Source organism: Rhinolophus sinicus, chromosome 5 (assembly GCF_057876585.1).
Source record: "Rhinolophus sinicus isolate RSI-liver-muscle chromosome 5, RSI-T2T, whole genome shotgun sequence".
Lineage (NCBI taxonomy): Eukaryota > Metazoa > Chordata > Mammalia > Chiroptera > Rhinolophidae > Rhinolophus > Rhinolophus sinicus.
Window position 1 is genome coordinate 40973231 of NC_142505.1, and position 5391 is coordinate 40978621.

Below are 5391 nucleotides of genomic sequence, written 5' to 3' on the forward strand. Positions count from 1 at the left end.
GTCTTCCTGAACCAACCCTTCTCCCCTCAGACCAGCAAAGCAGCTCCACTCCCTTCTCTGAGTACGCATTCTAGCACCAGCTATGCTGGGCCTTTGTAACAACTGCACAGTGAGTTGTGGTGTAGCCCTGCTGGACCGTGATGGGAGCTCAGGGAGGGCCGGGTTCCTCTCAGGGACCCCACAGTCTCAATGGATAGGCAGTGGCTGGGGCCCTGGCACCCTCGGACAGTTGTCCCACAAGGGCACTTCAGGATGCTTTCAGCTTTGGAAAGGTAGATACCAAGTATGAAATAATCAGTGATTGAGGTAGAAATCTCCTGGTTTATGGGCCAAGTACCCAGAAGAAGCTGAGTCTGGAGGGTAGCCGCCAGCATGCGATGGGTTCTCACACTTCAGACCCAGCTCTCTGGTGCCACCCAGTGGAGAACTGCACACTTTTACTGGTAGTCCCCCCAAAAGAATTTGGGAGCACTGTGCACCCTCTCACACATTTTAAAATTGACACCCACAATGTGAAAGTTTAAATATATGTAAAGGATGTACTTTGCAGGATATTTTAAATATTGACATCATAAAGTTAAACTGTCTCACCACTCTGTAGTACATGTAGCAATTGGATACCTACCATCACCCATACGAAAAGTACACGAACACGGTCTTTCATGAGGTTTTACCTCATTGTTTTCTCTTTGAAACTTATGTTCAATTCTGTCCGCACAAAGTTTTAGCCTAATGTAATATGTTCTTATGCCTAAAAGACTCTTATTCAGCATACTGCCCTACTTGTCTGTAGCAAAAACTCGGGATATAAACTGAAATTTAAACTGTTTTCAGTTTTCTGTGACTAAGTCACTAAGTGTTTTAAAAAGGTTGTTCTGGAGATTTTTAACTACAAATATTAGTATGCAATTGATCAAAACAACATAAATATATTACAAATGTTGACAGATACTTAACCAAATATGATTAGAATACATTTTTCTTGATTTGATCTGCCCATTTTTGTGTGCCAGTGGATAAATATTTATTTCTATGATGAGTGTGTGACTTAATCTCTTCCTAGTTCTCATGTTTTACAGTCATATGTCACATAAATAAGCTATGGAAAAGAAAGGGGGGAGTATGGGGCCATGTCCCCCAAGTATTTTAACTTCCTTTTGAGTTTTATGCCAAAAATCAGTAGTAATCCATCATCAAGAATTTTGTTGTTGTTGCAACTGGGTGATAGGTAAATGAGGGTTATTAAACCAGTTCCTCTGCTTTTGTGTTTGTTTCCATTTTGCATAGTAAAGGTTAAAGAAATTAAGATTAATTTCTATTAGTTGGCAAGAGGATTGGGCCCTCCTACAATTTTGTTGCAAGCAAAAAATGGAAACTGCTTGGCTGGCAAATGGATTTATCTCCCAGGCTTTGGAGCCCTGAGAGCCTTTCTTCCTCTCCAGACCCAGAGCAGGACTTCCAACTGGCCTTTCTTTCATCCTCCTTTGGTCGGGGGTTTGCCTTTCTTTCCCAAAGCAAGAAGCTGCTTCCTCAAGGAGTTGTGCCCTATTTGAAGACTATGGTGGGTGACTGTGATGGACCTCTTGGCCAAGGGCCTGGGGCAATGGGACAGGCCAAGAAGGAACAAAAGACTCCATCTCAGAATGCGAGGGCACTCTCTGCCCCCTCTAGCCTCTCTCACGAGCCACCCAGAACCTGGTACCTCTTGGTGGAGAGGACCTGGAAACTGCCCAGAGTCATGCGGTTAAGAAGAGTGAAGCTGGAACTCTTTACATCCATCTTTTCCAAGTTACTTCAGCCCAGGAAAGCTTAGTGGGTAGATTTCAATTAAAATTAAAATGAACAACTAAATATGATCTGGAGTGGATCCTGGGATTTAGGGTGGGTGGGGTGGGGGTGGGAGAACACTATAAAAGACCTCCTTGGGACAATTGGCAATATTTGCATAAGGTTTTGCAGATTATGTAACATTATTGCATCATGATTAAATCACATGATCTTGAAAATTCTGCTGTGGTTGCCAGTAGAATGCCCTTGTTCTTGGGAAATATATACACTGAAGGGTTTAGGGTTCGAGGGACATCACGTCAGCAACTTACTCACCGATACTTGGAGGGGGACTTAAATATGCAAAGAGGGGGTCAAAATGCTAAAACTTGGTGAATCGCAGGTAAGAAGAGGGCACAAGAGTTCTCTACTATTCTCACAACTTTTCTGCAACTGAAATTATTTTATAACAAACTGACGCAGCAAACCTGGTCTTTGTCGCCGCCTAGTGGCTACTGCGCGGAGCGCATCCTCACTGTCCGAGACCTTTAAACTCCCTGCCTCGGGGAGTGGCTCCCGACTTTCCCTCTGTCCTGCCGAGGCTAGAGGACAGACTCCGCCCAGGGAGTCCCAAATTAATCTTGCTTTGAGAGATGTAAGAATTTCAGGGCTTCCAACCCGGATGCTTTCTACAACGAGGGGTGCCCAGAGAGGGCCAGTGCTCTAGCGACTAGAACCAATCTTCCTGCCTCCCTTTGTTTCTCACCAAGCTGCTAGTTGGAGACTCTCAAATCCGCGTCCTCCCAACGCCCCCGAGTCTGGGCTCCCACCCCAGGCCGCTCTCTGACCTCACCTTCCACTCTCCATACACCTGCACCCACCAGGCACATATCAGTCTCTGACGTCTTGCTCTGCTCCCTCTTCCTCTGTGGGAATGGGGCTCCTGTAGACAGGACCTGTCTGTCTGTCTGTCTGGTTTCCCGGGTGTCCACAGTGCCTGGGGGGGGGGGGGGAGGGGGGGGACTTTGGCAAGGGCGGGAATGTTTGTCCCTGCTTCCTTCATTCCCCAGGTTTGCACCCAGGCGATCACCCACGAGGGAGTGTCCCCCTCCCCGGGCATCAGTGGTTTCTGAGGGGCTCAAGGCCCCAAGGGGGGAAATGGGTATGTGTTGGGGTGCTCACGGTGGCCCTGCTCTCTGGGGACAGCGTGCTGAATGAGTCATACACCGCCAGAGAGAGAAGTGCGATCCTGCGGAGGCGCGCAGCGGGGCTGGCGGGGGGGGGGGGGGGGGGGGGGGCGTCCTTACAACCCGGACGCCGAGGCGCGCAACGACCCCAGGCAGGAGGGCCCTGTCCACTGCGCTGGTCTCGCCCTTCCAAGCGAGAAGGGATGGCAGGGTCTGGACGCTCTCCGCTGCGCAACCTAGGGACCCTTTCCCCCACCTCCCTTCCTGCCCTAACAGGTGGACCCCGGCTCGGGCAGCGGGTCCCACCCTGGGGACAATAGAAGGGGAGGAGCTGGAGCGGACGTTGGAACAATGGCCTCCCACCTACCCTGCCCAACCCGCTTCCGGCCTTTCTCTGCTGGGGTAGTGGGGCGCTGGAGCGGCGCTAGAACGTGGAGGGGACCAGAGCCAGAGCCACCTAGAGGAGCCCAAGCCTCCCCTCTCCTGCGGCTCTCCTAGAGTCTAGGGGTCCACTCCTAGCCCACTCTGGCCCCTGCGCTGCCCACCTTGAGGTCAGGCACAGGTGGCGTGGCAAGGGTAGTGGTTGCTTTTAAAAACTTTTTTTTAAATTGAGGTATACTTTACATGGAGGGAAATGGACAGATCGCAAATGTGAAGTTTGATGAGGTTTTACACGTTTACACCCTGCAACCAACTCCCCGAATAAGGCAAAACATCCCCAGCTCCCCAGAATTCCCTGGGGCCCCTTCCCACTCAATCCACGCCCCCAACCCCAGCTCTGACAACCACTGAACTCTTTTTTTTTTTTTTTGTCCCTACAGTTTTGCCTTCTCCAGAACGTCAGTTAACTGGAATCATAAAGTATGGAGACTTCTGATTCTGGCTTTCAGAGCCATCCAAGTTGTATGTATCAATAGTTCATTCTTTTTTTATTCCATTGTATGGTTGTACCTCCATTTGTTTATCTATTCACCAGCTGTGCGGGTTGGGTTGTTTCCAGTTTAGGGCAACTATTAATAGAGCTACTGTAAACATATGTGTGTAGATATTTGTGTGGACATGTTTTCATTTCATTTCAATATTTAGGAGTGGGATTGCTGGGTTGCAAAAGTCTACATTTGACTTTTTAAGAAACTACTAAATGGTTTCCCAGAATGGCTGCACTATTTCATACACACAAACACCCCCCAACAGTGTATGAGAGTTCCCATGGCTTCACAACCTTGCTATTAAGTTGATGCAAAAGTAATTGTAGTTTTTGCATTGTTGAAATTTGCCTTTGATATTGGAATACATTCTTAAATAAATGTGGTTATGTTATACATCATCTTAATGTGCATTTCTCACTTTATGTTTTTTTGCTAATTACTTATTATTTGTGGTTCATTTTATATTTATTTTAGACAATGGAAATGATGTTAGCCAAAAAGCAAATTCAAGTGATTTTCTTATTCGAGTTCAAAAGGGGTCGTGAAGCAGCGGAGACAACTCGCAACATCAACAACACATTTGGCCCAGGAACTGCTAACAAACGTACAGGGCAGTGGTGGTTCAAGAAGTTTTGCAAAGGAGAGAAGAGCCTTGAAGACGAGGAGCGTAGTGGCCGGCCATCGGAAGTTGACAACAACCAAATGAGAGCAGTCATCGAGCTGATCCTCTTACAGCTACGCGAGAAGTTGCCGAAGAGCTCAACGTCGGCCATTCTACGGGCATGCGACATTTGAAGCAAACTGCAAAGGTGAAAAAACTCCTGGGTGCCTGATGAGCTGACTGAAAATAAAAAAAGTCGTTGTTGTGAAGTGTCATCTTCTCTTATTCTGCGCAACAATGAACCATTGCTCGATAGGATTGTGACTTGTGACGAAAAGTGGATTTTATATGACAACTGGCGGCAACCACCTGAGCAGTTGGACCCAGAAGAAGCTCCAAAGCACTTCCCAAAGCCAAACTTGCACCAAACAATAAGGTCATGGCCACTGTTTGGTGGTCTGCTGCCGGTCTGACCCACTACAGCTTTCTGAATCCTGGCGAAACCATGACATCTGAGAAGTGTGCTCAGCAAATGGATGAGATGCACCAAAAACTGCAATGCCTGCAGCCAGCATTGGAAAAGCGCACAGCAGAAAGGGCCCAATTCTCCCTGACAATGCCCAACCACTCACTGCACAACCAATGCTTCAAAAGTTGAACGAATTGGGCTACGAAGCTTTGCCTCATCCGCCATATTCACCTGAAGTCTTGCCAACCAATCACTACTTCCTCAAGCATCTTGACAACTTTTTGCAGGGAAAACGCTTCCACAATCAGCAGGATGCAGAAAATGCTTTCCAAGAGTTCGTCGAATCCTGAAGCACAGAGTTTTTACGCTACAGGAATAAATGAACTTATTTCTCGTTGGCAAAAATGTGTTGATTGTAATGGTTCCTATTTTGATTAA

General features: G+C 47.5%; 1 pseudogene across 1 annotated transcript; it reads left to right on the forward strand.

Moving 5' to 3' along the window:
- Positions 1-1870: 1870 nt before the first annotated feature.
- On the forward strand, positions 1871-5391 carry LOC141567222 (histone-lysine N-methyltransferase SETMAR pseudogene; annotated as a pseudogene). Its single transcript, XR_012489691.2, has 3 exons — positions 1871-2170; positions 3776-3857; positions 4358-5391. The product of XR_012489691.2 is annotated as a histone-lysine N-methyltransferase SETMAR pseudogene (transcript).